The sequence below is a fragment of the Lactuca serriola genome, chromosome 8, assembly GCF_051521515.1.
Source record: "Lactuca serriola cultivar US96UC23 chromosome 8, Lser_US96UC23_V15, whole genome shotgun sequence".
NCBI classification, from domain to species: Eukaryota; Viridiplantae; Streptophyta; class Magnoliopsida; order Asterales; family Asteraceae; genus Lactuca; species Lactuca serriola.
This window is the reverse complement of record NC_136415.1, coordinates 180,205,397-180,221,802: the sequence shown is the minus strand read 5'-3', so window position 1 is coordinate 180,221,802 and position 16,406 is coordinate 180,205,397. Positions and strand designations below refer to the sequence as shown.

The window sequence follows — 16,406 nt, the reverse complement described above, 5'->3', positions numbered from 1 at the left end:
CTTCAAACCTGTAAAACATATAACCACAAGTGAAAGCAAACAAACGAAGGTCCTACTTAAAAAAATAAATCCAAGTACATCAAAGTTTAACAAAATAAAAGCATAAAAACATCCAAATAAAATCAAATTTCAAACTTCTTCATCCATGTCTGCCCCTCCTGCTCCACTTCCTCCTGCTTAGTCGTTTCTCCTCTGCATCCGCTCTTCCCAATTCATAATGTAAGGATATTCGGGCCCGGGACGTGGAGCAATGTGCATTTGTTCAAAGAGATAATTGAATAACTCATTGTTATAGTTAATGCCCTGGCCAATGTCATCCAAATATCCCCGATACTCCACGTGATTCCACCCCTCGTTCTCATCTTCCACCGGGATAACCGGTGGGTCTTCTCGAACCCGTTCCCTCCTATTTCAAACTCTTCTTCCCGGATCCTCAGGAACAAACACCTCGTCTTCATTTGGGATTGTAAAAGAATCCCCAAATTTTTCCACAATCCTTGCCCTCCGGAATAATGTAACGCTAAACGGAGGGGGAGAAATCACGGTCAACGCCCTTGCCTCTTGCATGTCCAAAATGCCATATGACCTTGCAAGTCTTGTCACAAACATACCCCCATTAATTTTGGAGGTAATCTTCTCTTTAACTGCTCTATCTGCAAGGTATTTTGCCAAACAATATAGCAAGTTGCGAAAGATGTCCGGGGTGATGATGCTCCACAAATAGAAATTGTCAAGGGTAGGAACTTTGTCATCATCCTTCCTCATATTTATGGTACTAGCAATGAGGCGGTGGATGAGACGATGGATCGGAGAACGAATATGGCCCTCTTGAGCAGTAGAGGGAATATAGACCCGGTTTGCAATAGTATTCCACCAAGTAGATGCAACAACTCCGTTGGGAAGATCCTTGTGGCATTGCTCTAGAAATTCTTCAAAATCCTCTGACATGATGACATTTTGGTCATAAAGACCAACCCTCCAAGCGAGTTCTGCTATGCTACAATGGTGCAGCTCTCCTCCGAGGCAAAAAGTGATAATGTTGGTGTTATAATATTCACTACCACCCCGAAATGAGATAGTAGCAAAGAATTCCCAACATAATTCTGCGAATACGGGTTCTTGTATTTTAAACATCTGCATCCACCCGTCACATATTATTGTTGTGTCATCCACTTCGAAAGATTTTACCAAATACGAGGTTAACTCCTCTTCCAACCCAGTTTAACTTAGCCAGTCCTAATTAAGCGCATTGGGGAGATAGATCTCTTTTTGTTTCAAGGCCTCCAATCTGTTTTTCGCCCGAACTTGTGACGACCTTGAGGTGATTTGTGAAGAAGCAAGCCATGGAATGTCTCCATGACTTCCTCCCCTTGAACTCTGACCTCTTTTGGACATGATTTCTGTAGAGAAACATCAAGAAAACAACAACAAACAAAAACCCAGCAATTAAAGTTAACCATACAGGTCTATCATAGCATCTACTCGCCGAGTCCATGAACTACTCGGCGAGTAGGATGAACTGCGAGTACTGTTTCCAATCGGTCCCTATTAGGTCAATAAAAACACATATATTTGCATAGGGGTTTACTATTCTAAGTACCTTAAGCATAAATCCACAAGAAATTTTTGTCTAAATCCTCCTAATTTATCCTAAAATCAAAACCCTAGAATTGGAGTAAACCCCCAAATCCGGATTTTAGCAAAATAAGGACCAATAACTGATAAAGTTGTGACCTTTAGCAAGAATTCAAAGGAAATATCATACCTTTTGCTTTGTGGATGAAGATTCAACAAGAAATCAAAGGAATGGCTTGAGAGAAAACTGAATGCTCGACAAGTATGGATGAGAAGTGGCTGGTGAAAATGAGTAGGGTAAAAGAAACCCTTATTTACAGATTGTAAAAACTCGTTTAATTGCTTGTACTCGCTGAGTAGGAACGTGTATTCACGATTTTTCGTGTAATTCAAAAAGTACTCGCCGAGTAATCTTATGAACTCGGCGAGTAGATCATTCAGTTTGAAAAAACTCAATTTTTTTTAAACCACCACCCTACACTTTGAGCATTGCTTGCCCTCAAGCAATCATTTTAAGCATAATTTCAGAAGAAGAATGAAAAGAAAACATATCCTAAAAGTGAAAAAGAAAAACAAAGGGAAAAGAAATGCAAACTCTAACTCGGGTTGCCTCCTGGAAGCGCTTCTTTTTAAGGAGTTGTTAGCTGGACTCTTTCCCACTCTACGTTGTTGCCATGTCTTCCAGCAGCAGCCCTTCTTCTAGGTCTTCATTCCTCGGGATTCCTTCTTCATATTTTTTCACCCGATGTCCATTCACTTTGAAAGGAGTGCCATCTCTTGATAATAACTCGATAGCTCCATGTGGAAAAATCTTCTTTACTAGAAATGGACCATCCTATCTTGACTTTAGTTTGCCCGGAAAGAGTTTGAGCCTTGAATTAAAAAGTAACACTTTTTTCCCTTCATGAAAGTCTTTATTACCCTTGATTCTTTTGTCATGCCAATTCTTGGTTTTTTCTTTATAAATCAAGGAGCTAGTATAGGCTTCATTCCTAAGTTCTTCAAGAGCATTTAGTTGCATCAACCGGTTGGTTCTAATTTCAGCTATATCAAAGTTGCACATTTTTAAAGCCCAAAAAGCTTTATGCTCTATTTCCACCGGTAAATGATATTGCTTCCCATAAACTAGCCTATATGGTGTAGTACCAATAGGTGTTTTGAAATCTGTGTGGAAGGCACAAAGTGCATCATCTAACCTATCCGACCATTCCTTTCGATTGCTACCCACCGATCTTTCCAAAATTCTTTTCAATGCTCTATTCGTCACTTCAATTTGCCAACTAGTTTGTGGATGGTAAGATGTAGAGAATTTATGGGTTACCCCATATTTCCTTAACACCTTTTCTAATTGATCATTGGTAAAGTGAGTGCCTCGGTCACTAATAAGGGCTTTAGGAACTCCAAGTCTTGAAAATAACTTTTTTAGAAAGTGCACCACCACCCGAGCATCATTAGTTGGTAAAGCTTGTGCCTCCGCCCATTTGGATACATAGTCAACCACCACTAAAATATATTTTTTCCCTTTTGACATTGGAAACGGTCCCATTAAATCGATCCCCCACACATCAAAACTTCACACACTTGAATACTATGTTGTGGCATCTCGTTTCGGGATGATATGTTTCCCGCTCTTTGGCATGCATCACACTCTTTAACATATTGGGTAGCATCTTTAAAAATTGTGGGTCAATAAAACCCAATATCAAATATCTTTTTTGCCGTGTAATGTGCTCCATGATGTCCACCGGTGGGCCCGCTATGGCAATGCTCCAAAATTTCACGGCTTTCTTTCCCGAATACGCATCTCCTTATGATCCCATCCGCGCAGCTTCGGAAAATATATGGCTCATCCCAAAAGTAGTATTTTATTTATGAAAAGAATTTCTTCTTTTGTTGGCGGGTAAAATCTTTTGGGATAAATTTGGTAGCTAAATAATTAGCTATATCCGCAAACCATGGCTCCTCTCCCGTAGTTACTAGAATGTACTCGTCCAGAAAGTTGTCTCCAATTTTACCCTCTTCCAATGCTTCCAAGTGTGGGTTTTCTAGTCTTGATAAATGGTCGGCAGCTACATTCTCCATTCCCTTTTTATCGCGTATTTCAATGTCAAATTCTTGTAAAAGGAGAACCCACCGTATCAATGTTGGCTTTGCATCCTGCTTGGAAAACAAGTACTTAATAGTAGAATGGTCAGTAAAAATATTGGTTTTAGATAAAATAAGATAAGGGCGGAATTTGTCAAAAGCATACACCACGACTAGTAATTCTTTTTCAGTTGTGGTGTAATTTTCTTGGGCCGGATTCAGAGTCTTACTTGCATAATAAATGGGTCGAAAGTGCTTATCAACCCTTTGACCAAGGACAGCTCCTAATGCAAAGTCACTTACATCACACATTATTTCAAAAGGTAAGTTCCAATTCGGGACAATGATGATCGGGGCATTAGTTAATTTTTCTTTCAAAAATTCAAAAGCCTCTAGACACTCTTTAGTGAAATTAAAGGGTACATCTTTTAAAAGTAATTGTGTTAGAGGTCTAGTTATTTTAGAAAAATCTTTTATGAAACGGCGGTAAAAACCTGCGTGACCTAAAAAACTCCTAATGCCCTTTATATTAGTTGGTGGAGGTAATTTAGCAATTGTATCTATTTTTGCCCGATCCACCTCAATCCTCGCTTTGGATACCTTGTGGCCCAAAACTATACCCTCTTTAACCATAAAGTGTCATTTTTCCCAATTGAGGACTAAATCGGTTTTTTCACACCTTGCAAGCATTAAATCAAGGTTAGCAAGACAATCATGGAAGGAAGATCCAAAAACAGAAAAGTCTTCCATAAATACTTCCATGAATTTTTCCACCATGTCGTGGAATATGGCCGTCATGCACCTTTGAAATGTCGCAGGTGCATTGCATAACCCAAAGGGCATGCGGCGATAGGCGAAAGTCCCACTCGGGCAAGTGAAAGTGGTATTTTCTTGGTCCATTGGGTCTATGAGTATTTGGAAGTAACCCGAAAATCCATTTAAGAAACAATAGTAACTATGGTCGGACAATCTTTCAAGCATTTGATCAATAAAAGGTAAAGGAAAATGGTCTTTACAAGTGGCGTCGTTTAGCTTACGATAATCGATTCACACTTGCCAACCGGTTACCATTCGGGTCAGAATAAGCTCGTTCTTCTCGTTTGTTATGACCATCATCCCTCCTTTCTTGGGCACCACTTGCACATGACTAACTCATGGACTATTGGAAATAGAATAAATGATCCCTGCATCTAAAAGCTTGACTACTTCCTTCCTGACCACTTCTTGCATGTTTGGGTTCAATCTTCTTTGGTGTTGCACTACCGGCTTTGCTGCTTCTTCCAGGTTGATCTTGTGAGAGTAATAAGAGGGGCTTATTCCCTTGATATCGGTGATACTCCATGCAATGGCACTCTTCCTCTTCTTCAAGACTTGAACTAATTCTTCTTTTTCAGATTTGGAGAGGTCAGAAGCTATTATAACAGGTTTTTGTTGACCATCTTCGAGGAATGCATACTCCAAGTGATCTGGTAGTGCCTTGAGCTCAGATTTTGCGTTCTGCATGCTGAACACGTCGAGTACAGGTAAGGAACTTGTTGAGTCCTGTGCCAAATTCTCGATTTCTCGGGATTCTTCAAATGGACTCGGCGAGTAGATCGAGCCTACTCGGCGAGTAGGTTGCTCCATGGTCTTCATTAACTCATCATAATCAGCTTCTTCCAGCAGTCTCTCTATTTCCAGTAGGTCTTTTTCAGCATCAAGTTCTTCATAAAAAATGATGGTGGATTTGTTTGAGTCTTCATTATCCCATTCCTCCATCAATTCATCCAACATATCAATTGAAAATGTCGTGTCATCATTATTCCTTGCATGCTTCATGGCTTGATCAACCCCGAACGTGACTGAATCATCCCCCACCCGTAGAGTAAGTTTTGAATCTCGCATGTCAACTATAGCGCTTGCTGTGTTAACGAAAGGTCTTCCAAGGATGATCGGGACTTGAGGATCCGCTTCCATGTCCAAGATTATAAAATCCTCAGGGAACACGAACTTATCCACCTTTACCAAGAGATCTTCACAGATTCCTCGTGGGAATGTAACAGTTTTGTTTGCTAAGTGGATTGCCATTCAGATTGGCCTCGGTTCCGGGAGATCTAGTTTCTTGAAAAATGAATATGGCATGAGGTTTACACTTACTCCTGAATCGGCCAAAGCATGAATGGTGGCCAAATTCCCAAATTGACAAGGCAATGTTAAGCTTCCCGGGTCACCCTTCTTCTTCGGTATCTTGTTCAACATGGCAGCCGAGCAATTCTCATTGAGAACCACTTCACTCACTTCTTCCATCTTCCTTCTATTGGTTAGCAGCTCCTTGAGGAATTTGTCATATTTTGGCATTTGTGCAACTGCTTCGATGAATGGTATATTGATTTGAAGAGCTTTTATGTGATCAAGAAACTTCTGGTAGTCTTCCTCCTTCTTTTCTTGCTTAGCTCGGGCTGGATATGGCAATGGAGGCTGAAATGGCTTTGCAAGAATCTGACTTTTCTGATTAGGCAATGGACTCGTCGAGTCCATATTCTGGACTCGGCGAGTAGGGTCTGTGTCTAGCATATTTTGACTTTGGCTCGGTTTTTCTGCATCCTCCTTTTGTGACTGCTTGGGCTCTTCATTCTAAATAGGTGCCAGAGGGGTAATTATCTGCCCACTTCTAGTTGTCACAATATTTATATGTGCGCCTCGTGGGTTGTTTTCAGTTTTACTAGGAAGTTCTCCCGGTGACCTTTGATTTATTTGTTGGGCAAGTTGCCCCAGTTGTGTCTCAAAGTTGTGGATAGATGCTTGCTGATTTCTAAGTATTGTTCTTGTCTCTTGTATTGCAGCATCATGATCATTGTGTCGCTTTTCTGAAGCAGCTACAAATTTAGTAAGTATATCCTCCAAACTTGGTTTTCTTTCTTGCACCGGCTTCTCCTTTTGGTAAAACCCTCTTCCTTTTTGTTTATACTTCTCCTCCTTAGCTTTCTTGTACTCTTCATAAGGGAGTCACTCCTTCTTTGGTTTTCACCAGTCATTATCATATTTGTCACCACTGGAGTAGCATACTTGCGTCTTCTTGTTCCCATTCTCGTCTAAGTCACAGTCTCTAGTAAGATGAGGTCCATTGCAATTCTCACAACCCACCTGAATAGCATGTATTGTTTGATCTATTTTATCCATCCTCCTATCCATGGTTTTCAACATAGCCATGACTACTGGCAAATCTTTTGACGCTGCATAAGCTGCCCCCCTCGTCACATCATTCCTTGGGTTGTGGTATTCCCTAGAATGCTTAGAGAATTCCTCAATTAGTTGCTTTATCACCGGGGGTGCTTTCTTCGTGAGTGGGCCTTGTGTGTCAAGTAATTGCCTTGTTGTAACATTCACTCCATCATAGAAAATGGAGACTTCTTGTTGACTATTGAGATCATGATGTGGGCAATTTCTTAATAGACTTTTGTACCTCTCCCAAGCTTCATAAAGTGATTCTCCAGCTTGTTGCTCAAAGTTGGCTATGGCTTTCTTTAAGTTATCTATTTTGGAAGGTGGGCAAAATTGATCAATAAACTCTTCTTTCATCTTGGCCCATGTAGTGATGGGTCCGGGGGGAAGTGACTTGAGCCAATCTTTTGCAGCACCCTTCAATGTAACCGGAAGCATGCGAAGTAGCTGAGTCTCGCGAGGCACATTTGTAACATTGAAATAATCAGCTGCATCATTAACTTCATCCAAGTGTTTATAAGCATCTTCATGGTCATTTCCGTAGAAGGGGATTTCTTTGAGTTGAGCAAGTATGTGACCCTTAAGCTCAGGCAGTTGCGGGAATTGCGGGTTGCACAAGTCCTAGGCCGGTATCATTGCGTATCCTCTTCTTCCATTCTCCCATGGGGACTTCATCGATGCTAGCCATATGAATAGCTAATTCGTCGCCGGAATCTGAGTCGTGCCCGAGTGTAGGTTCTTCTTCTTCTTCGGTTTCGTACTTGGTGTCCTCTTTGATTGGTTCTTCGCTTGCTAAAGAGGCGCTAGATGCTCCTGATTTGCTGCTCTTCTTCTTCCCAAAAACCGTCTTTAAGCTAAACAAAGGCGACTTCTTAGGTGTATTCGAGCTTTCAACGTCTTTGCCTTTGTTTTTCCTCAACGCGGATTCTGGGTCTTCAAAAGGGGGAACCAGTGGAGTGTTGGATCCTCTGGTCATGAAAATCCTGCAACAAAACAAGAAAAACATGTAAAAAGAACAAAAAAGTGAAACTGAAGAAAAATAAAAATTAAACTGCCAAACAGCAGGGTACTCGTCGAGTAGAATCGAGTGCACTCGGCGAGTAGGCTGTATAAAACTCAAAAATAGACAAAATTAAATAAAAACTACTAAAAACTAATAAATACTAAAACTTAACCTACTTACTGAATTACTAAAAAAATTAACTTTGTGCAAGATAAACTCACACATAGGATCGATAAAACTAGGAATTAGATTTAATTTTTGAACCGTTCCCCGACAACGGCGCCAAAAACTTGATGTGTGTAAAAATGCACTGTTTTATTCCTACTCTAAAAATATAATTTTAGCACACAAAGGCAGTGAACATGTATTTTAGTGGTATAGTTAAATAAGTAGGGTATCGAACTCAGGGAACGAAAATTAAACTAATAACTAATTTTAACTAGACAAGTAATAAAAGTAAAGGGTTTTTCTCTAGTTTTACAAGACTAGAAACTTAAACACACCTCCTAACATGTAATTAACTAAACAACTAAGACAAGTAAAAATTTACCAAATTTAATAAAAGGTTTCTGTTTAGGTCCAACTAATTCACTCCTATGGTCAATTTTATGATAGAATAATATATTGATTGTTATTGGTTACCAACTATAGTGATTAGATTTGCATTCGCTATTACCAACCCTTAGGAAATTACTCAATTTAAGCACTGATCAAGTGTTTAAACTAATTAACTCCCTAGTTCAATTATTTGGATTAAATAAGATTTGTAATTGGTTAATCAAATTGATGGTTCAACTAACCTCTTGTTTGTTGGTTTACCAAACAAGCTCACACATTAATTTACCCATTCTCTAATTAATCCTAGTTTCATATCCACTAATCCTAGGCATACAAGGAAGTGTTCACATAAATCATATGAGGTTGACAATTAAGAGATGTTCATGCAGCCTAATTGTCTTCCAATTAACAGAAAATAGTCAGAATCAATGCATAAGGTTCTTTAACAAACATAGTTTAATAAAATCACCAATAATCAATCAAACAAAGTATAAATCACACCATAGGAGTAAATTAATCTTTCCTAAACAGAAACTACGAAATTTAGCTCATGATTATAGTCATAGAGAAGCTAAAAATGAATTCAATTAAACTAAACATGATTCACTTCTAGATTAAGTGGAAGATTTAACATAATTCGCCTTGAGTCTTCTTAATGATCAAAGATTAGGGTTCTTCAGGTCTCCAAGGGTATCTCCAGTCGCAGGTTGCTCTCCAAGGAAGCCAAAAACTCTCCAATTCGGGATCTCAACCGGTATTTATACTTATCTCAAAACAGGGTCTACTCGGCGAGTAGGTGCCCAACTCGCCGAGTTGATAGGAGAAATCCGTGTACGACAAGGATTCTTGACTTTTCTTCGCGAATATTCTTGGTAACTCGCCGAGTAGGTGCGTGAACTCGCCGAGTATCTCCAGATTTTCTCCTCTTTCTTCATTCTCTAGCTTATAATTGCTTCTCCTTCTTCCTTTTTGTTTCCAAGCATGTCTTCTGGACTGAAAATATAATTTAGACATTATTAAGTACCTTTTGTCCATATTATGCAAATAGTTAGCTAATAATTGATAAAAATCTATACTAAACATATGGCTAATTATGCATATATCAATAGGGCATCAATCATAGGCTTGGTTGGGAACTCATTGTTTGCTCATACACATACAAACTTGTTATTTATTATGGCAATAAACTCGTTTATCAATTATAGCAATCAACTTTGTTTCTCATTATAGCAATAAACTTTGTTACTCATTATAGCAATAAACTTTGTATCTCATCATAACAACGAACTTTTGTTACTGGAACATATATACATGTTTTAGCAATGAAATTGTTTGCTCCTTGTAGCAACGAAATTGATTGCTCATTTTAGCAATGAAACTTGTTTACTCGTTTGAGTAACAAACTTTATCTTCCATGAGAATATGAACGTTGCATTTCATTTGGGCAACATACTTTATCTCACATGATGACAAAGAATTTTTTTTACAAACTTATTTACTCATTTGAACAATATACTTTTATTATTGGAAACGTTTATCAAAACTTTGATTTCAATTCATGGAACCAATATTATTTTATTTATCTATGAGTACTCATGTAACGCCCGTGTTTCTGGGCTTGCCATTTTTTAGCAATGTAATAATCTAGGTTAACCTTTGTAACCCAATTTGAAATAATAAGAATGTATTATTTGTGAATTATGTGTTTATTTTCTTAATTATTATAATTTAATGAATTAAGAATAAATTAAGCATCAAAATTAAAGTGTGAGATATGCCCGATATCTTTCCATGAAGATGTAGTGGTTGAATCAAGGATTCCGAAGATATAATGAATGCCAAAATCCGAGTTATAACGAAGAAGTTATGACCTGTCGAAGTTTCGCGACAAAACCGATGTGGCACAACGTGACGTAAATAGTGAATTTACGAAGGAGTGATATTTAGCGTTAGTGATCAACACGAAAGACGTAGATAATGTTAAACCGAGAGCGTGCATAAAAAGAACGCCTAAATCTGACTTCGTATGAGGAAGTTATGATTTTTCGAAGTTTCAGCTTAGTAGTAGACAGCCCAAAAGTTCGAATTGAGATCAAGCGAGTTTTAGCCAAAACAATCTAAACGAGAATTGAAGATCTCGTTGATAGTAGTGCGTTGGTGAAAAGACAGACGAAAATGGACGTCAGACGAAGAAGTTATGAATTTCTAACGAACTTTTTCTGTCCCGACCTACTAAAAATAAATAATAAAAATAAAATTCAAAATTAGCTGATGGAGTCTAAATGAAAGTTGTAGAGTATGGTCTCACCTACGCGTGGATATAAAGAACGTCGAAAACAGAGCTCGTATGCGAAAGTTACGCAATTTAGAAGTTTGACGAGTCAAATTACGCCGAGCATAATTTGAGTACGCCCAACGTACTCAGAGGGGTGCAAGTTGCCTGACCAATACTCGAGTGCCACCAAATGACGCATGCAGTGACGTCGAAGTACGCCCAGCGTAACCAAGATTATGCCCAGCGTACTGAGTACGCCCAACGTACTTGGAAATTATGCCCAACGTAATACCAGACCCAACAGCCTATAAATAGAAACCGAGATCATCTATTTTCCTTGCCATTTTTCTGTTGGATTAGTGTCTAAGTCCATAACTATTTTGGTATGTACTTGACCCGATGGTGCATGGTCCTTTTGGGTTGCCTTCACCAAAGCAACTTGATAGGATGAATTATGGAGAGAAAGGATTAAATATGATTTATTAGTATATTATGAGAATAATATATTAAAGGAGAAATCATATTGTTTAATTAATATTAGTCAAGAATTAATAAGAATTAAGTTTGTGACTAAAAGAGATTAATTAAACTTAAGGGACTGGAATTGTATTTATAAGATAATTGCAATTGGGCTATGGGTTGCCTTATATTATAAGGTTGGACGAATTCTATGGGGAAACCCATTAGAAATCGTCCAAGGCCTTTAAGGAAAGGAGTCCATGGGTTGCTTAGGGCTTAAGCATCCAAATTAGGGTTTCCTTGTTAGATAACCCTAATAGCCTCACTATATATAGAACCCTTATGCCCCAAAAATGTGGTGAACTAATTGGTTAGGGTTTCCACACGTTTTTGAGAGCCTCCTTCTCTTCTCCTATTCATCCTCTTGCTCTTGGTGTTTGTGAACCATTAGAGGAGTGACATTTGTGACTCTAAGCTTTCTAAAGTCAATACAAGAAGGATTTGAGATTGTTATTGCTACATAACAATCAAGGTATGATCTAAACCCTTATTTATATGTTATATTGATTATCATATGCTAGATCTAGGGTTTATAGTCTTGGATGAATTGCATGTACAATAGAGAAACCTAGATCCAAGCATTAGGGTTTGTATGAGCACATAGGATGTTCTTATAGCTAAAACCCATCAGTGGTATCCGAGCCTTGATTAGTTTCTATTGTATTGATGCATTATGTAGCTGAAAATCGAATTTTGACTCACCGTTCGACCTGACTCAGCGAGTCACTACTTGGACTCGGCGAGTCAGCCCTACTCGGCGAGTTCCAAAGTGTGACTCGGCGAGTCGGAGCGTCAGATAGAGGAAATTTCGGATTTTGTTGCTGTTTTGCTTAAGGATAATTACCATATTTGTTTCAAACCTATAAAATACGAATTTTATTGTTTCTTAAAGAATATCCTTGCCAAAACACAAGATAATTACCAATTGATTAGATTATAACTTCCTTATATGATAAAGATTGGATTATTTGTATTAATTGGGTAACTTATTTTGCAAGAAATTGAAATTAGGTCAAATATAGATAATGATAAAATTAATTGTTTAATTTATATTATTTGTTATTTGATCCTTGTGTTATGAAAAGTTTCAATTTTTCCCCTTTAGGTATTATAGTTTAAATTTAAACTCAAAAGTTTAGTTTTGAAATTTAAATAGTTGAAACCCTAATGTTTTGAAAAGGTTTCAAAACTTGCCCTCAAGTTTTGGAATTTAAATTTTGATTAAAAGTTTAATTTTGATGTATATTGAAATTCTAAACCTAAATGTTTTGAAATGTTTCAAAAACTTGCCCTCAAGTTTTGGAATTTAAAAGTTGATTAAATGGTTTAATTTAGGAATGTTAAATTCTAAAACCCTAGTATTGTTTTGAAAAGTTCAAATCATACCCCTATGGTTTTATTAATTAATTAAGGTGTATAATTAAAAGAGGTTTAATAAATCCATAAAAGTTTAGGTTTACAATTTAATTGAATTAAAAGTATAATTGTTAAATTTGACCTCCTAGTATTTTAAAAGTGTAAAATACACCCTATACTATATATAACATTAAAAGTCTAACATTATATATATGCATGAGTAAAAGTCAGTCTTACCGTTAGTAGGCCTCATTCACGAAGCTGGTCTATAAGGGTTGTTTAAGGAAATTGCCTATAAAATGGCGATTGAATGGGTATCCACTCTTACCCACCGCACTCTTGACTAGTGGAGGTTCGTTAGCCGAATGGGCAGGATAGGAAAAAACCTTCCATTATAAGTATAATGAAGTACAAAAGTAACTAAATGTTTTACAAATTCCCAATCTTAGTTACTTAGGAAAAAGTGAATTGATGCAATTCCATGAAATTACACTTTATGCCCTTGCAAAGACGTTAATGGAGCGTGTGTGGTTAACCGGCACACTAAATGGTTCTAAGCAAAGGTAGCAAAGGGTGACTCAATGTTTGTGATAGTTCGGTGGAGCGTGTGTGGTTTACCGGCACATCGAATATGTGACTGTAACATGTGAGGGCACCATGTAAGTTTGCATGGTTATTCACACCCGCTTTGTGATCCTCGACATCCCAGTCACAAACTAGAGGGGCATATCGAGATTTAAACATGCCATTGAAAAGTTCAATGAATCTCAAAGGATCTAGGAGTTTTCATAGATTTAAAACTTAAATTTCTTTTTCATTTTTCATGGTGGAAATTAGTGAATCGTCATTCACTTACCTTCAAATATTCTGCAACTAGATTACGACATTCCTTTTCTAGGTTGTAGCGTATTTTGTTGGGTCCTAGCCTTAATATCTCATTTGGGTGATTTATTAAGGACTCAATCAATCAACTAACTTGAATTCGTTTTCTCCCGTTTTGTAGATGTCAAAGTACGACAACTATGGTCTTCCCAAATCCCATGGAACAAGCATTCCACATGAAGATGATATTCCACGATTCGATCGAGGAACAAGAGATCATGCTTCACTTCCTCCACCTCCTCCAATTATTCTCCCTAACTCACAAGTTCGAAGACTTGAAAAGTTCAAACTCACTCAAGCCCTTTTGGCAAGTAAACATAAAGAAGGAAAGTCAGTGTGTGCACACGTCCTAGAGATGAAGTCACACATTGATAGGTTAAGAATGTTGGGATCTGTTGTCTGTGAGGAGATGGCTGTTGATTGGGTTCTTCAGTCACTTCCTAACTCATATAGTGAGTTCGTAAGAGAGTACTATATGATGAACTGTGACGTGACCCTTATAGATCTCACCTATATGCTTATTGCTGCTGAATCATCAATGGTTTAGCGCAATAGAAAAGCAAAGTTAATTGGTGAATCTGCCTTCAAGACCTCTATGGATATAGACAATGGCAACGAAAGACATGCTATGATCAAAAATTTTGATCATAAGAGAAAGGCAATGTCTGAAGTAGTTCCATGTCCTGTTCCAAAAGAGTCAATTTACTTTTATTGCCAAGAGAAGGAGCATTGGAGACGAAGCTGCCCTATTTACCTAAGAGATCTAAGAGATGGGAGAGTCAAAACATATGGCTCTGCATTAGGTAAAATCCATTGACTAACTCTTTTAAGCTCCTATTCTAGATTCTTAATACATAATGTGATAAGATTACAATTGATGTTTTGTAGGATCGAAGAAAAGAGAGGAAGCTTAAGGGAAGAAGTGAGCAGAATCTAACCGTGAAGAAATGGATTTCGATCGCATTACTTGAAGATTAGATTTTTGATCTACTACTTAGAGTTAAAATTAGATTGCTAAGAAATATGTATTAGCATAGTTTTTCAATGAATTGCATTGTAAGGACAAATTTTTCCGCAATAAAATAAAATTTGATTTTATATTATTTATTTATCCTTGCAATGGCATGCATGAAAATTGATGTTTGAGGGTTTCTAATATTAGCAATAATGGATTTGATTCTTAACTATGTGGTTTGTGGAAATGTCGAGAACTTACCAAATAGGGAGAGTTTCTCATCGCCCAAGTTTCAATTGGACAGAAACTTGGAATCATGCAACTTGGTTGCACGATGAATGAGAAATTTCATATTTGGAAATTGGACTAATTCATTGACAAAGTGTCAAGTGAAGGACTAGGAGATCGAGTACACAAAGTTGCGTGTTGATCAAGTCTACCATAAGAGTAACAAAGATATTCGTCATGATTTACTAAAGGTTTAGTAAATATGATTATACTTATAAGATTAAGTGTAATTCTGAATTGATTGAAAAAGTTTAAATCAATAGCAGAACGAATAAGAAGAATCAAGTAGGCAGAAAGATAAAAGTTTCTCCATTCTAAGAAGAAGGGAGAGTACCTTTTATGCTTTATGATAAGTCTTAATGATTAAGAACCATATCTCAATTGATCCTCTAAGTGAGTCTTAGTACAATTGCATGTCTAAGAAGAGGAATCAAGAATTGAAGAAATGGTTAAATCAAGAAGTCAATCATACTTCGTTCCAAAACAAGTCTTAGAGTTAAGATTGTGAAATTGAGTGATAAGTATTAAGAAAGTTTATAACATTCATCAAATGTGGAAAGTTGTGATGTCTTGGATAAGACAAATACCAACTAGGACCAATTTATGAAGTGTTTTGATAAAAACTACACTAACTCTTGAATATTTGTTTGTCAAGAAATGTTTATTGACAAGAGAATCTTATATGTCAAGGAGTCAGTGGGAGTCTTAATGGTCTTGAAAGGTTTCAAGAACAAATCAAAATAAACCTTATCGATCATCACTAGCACACGAGTTGAGGTTTACAACCTATCGTGTTGACACTATTTTGTTTTTGTGCCATTCCAATTGAGTTAATTATGCATGTGAGTTCTATGAGTTCTCATTTGAACGCATAAAAGGCAGGCACCTTGATCAATGGAAAGTACATTGATAGGAAAGGGTGAGCTGCTTAACTACTTGGAAGATATGGTGGGCAGTTGTGTTACCATAAGGCAAGAAGTCAAGATTAAGAAAGTTCGGTCCATATGAGTTTGAATTTGTCGTAAACTTTGGTTTTGACAAATTCACATGGATAGGAACACATACACCATTAAAATCTAAGTGTCATAAGATTCCCTCCTTCATGAAAATGACTGTGAGGAAATGCTTTCACTAAGATAAATTTTAAAAAGATATTGACTGTGAAAATTGGATTCTCGAATTCGATTATGGTTACGGTATCCCTTTTTATGATTCGAATTGTGAGATTTGGCAATTAGTCTGAATTGTTTAGACACATATATGAGCTATCTAAGGGAAAGGTGTATAAGCTTAGATAAAGGATTATCAAAGCATTAGGTATTAGAAACATGAACTTAAGAAATTCAATAAGTATTGTTTTTCTGGAAGTTAAGCTGGTTTCTGAATACATGTCAAAGCTAGTAGGAGCATAAGTGTTATGTTTATAATAGTCATCATGATAGTGGGAGCATAAATGTTATGATTGTATGATTATTATGGAAAGTATTGCAAGTTAGCAATATTAATTATAGAAAACAAGAGTTATACTTTGCAAAGTTGTAAGGGTTAAAAAGTTGTTTTGCTATAATTAAGGGAGAGAATATTATGCTTCATTTCAAATTTAAAGGTTTAGGTTGTGGGATGTTAATACATTAAGTCAAGGAAACATAGTGTGTTCTCAAATTTCGATTATGATTACGACATTCCTCTTCATAGTTCGAATTTTGAGA

General features: G+C 37.1%; 1 non-coding gene across 1 annotated transcript; it reads left to right on the top strand.

Moving 5' to 3' along the window:
• Positions 1 to 7,063: 7,063 nt before the first annotated feature.
• LOC145071661 (small nucleolar RNA R71) lies at positions 7,064 to 7,170 on the top strand. Its single transcript, XR_013690668.1, has one exon. It is a non-coding gene; the product is annotated as a small nucleolar RNA R71 (small nucleolar RNA).
• Positions 7,171 to 16,406: the final 9,236 nt, after the last annotated feature.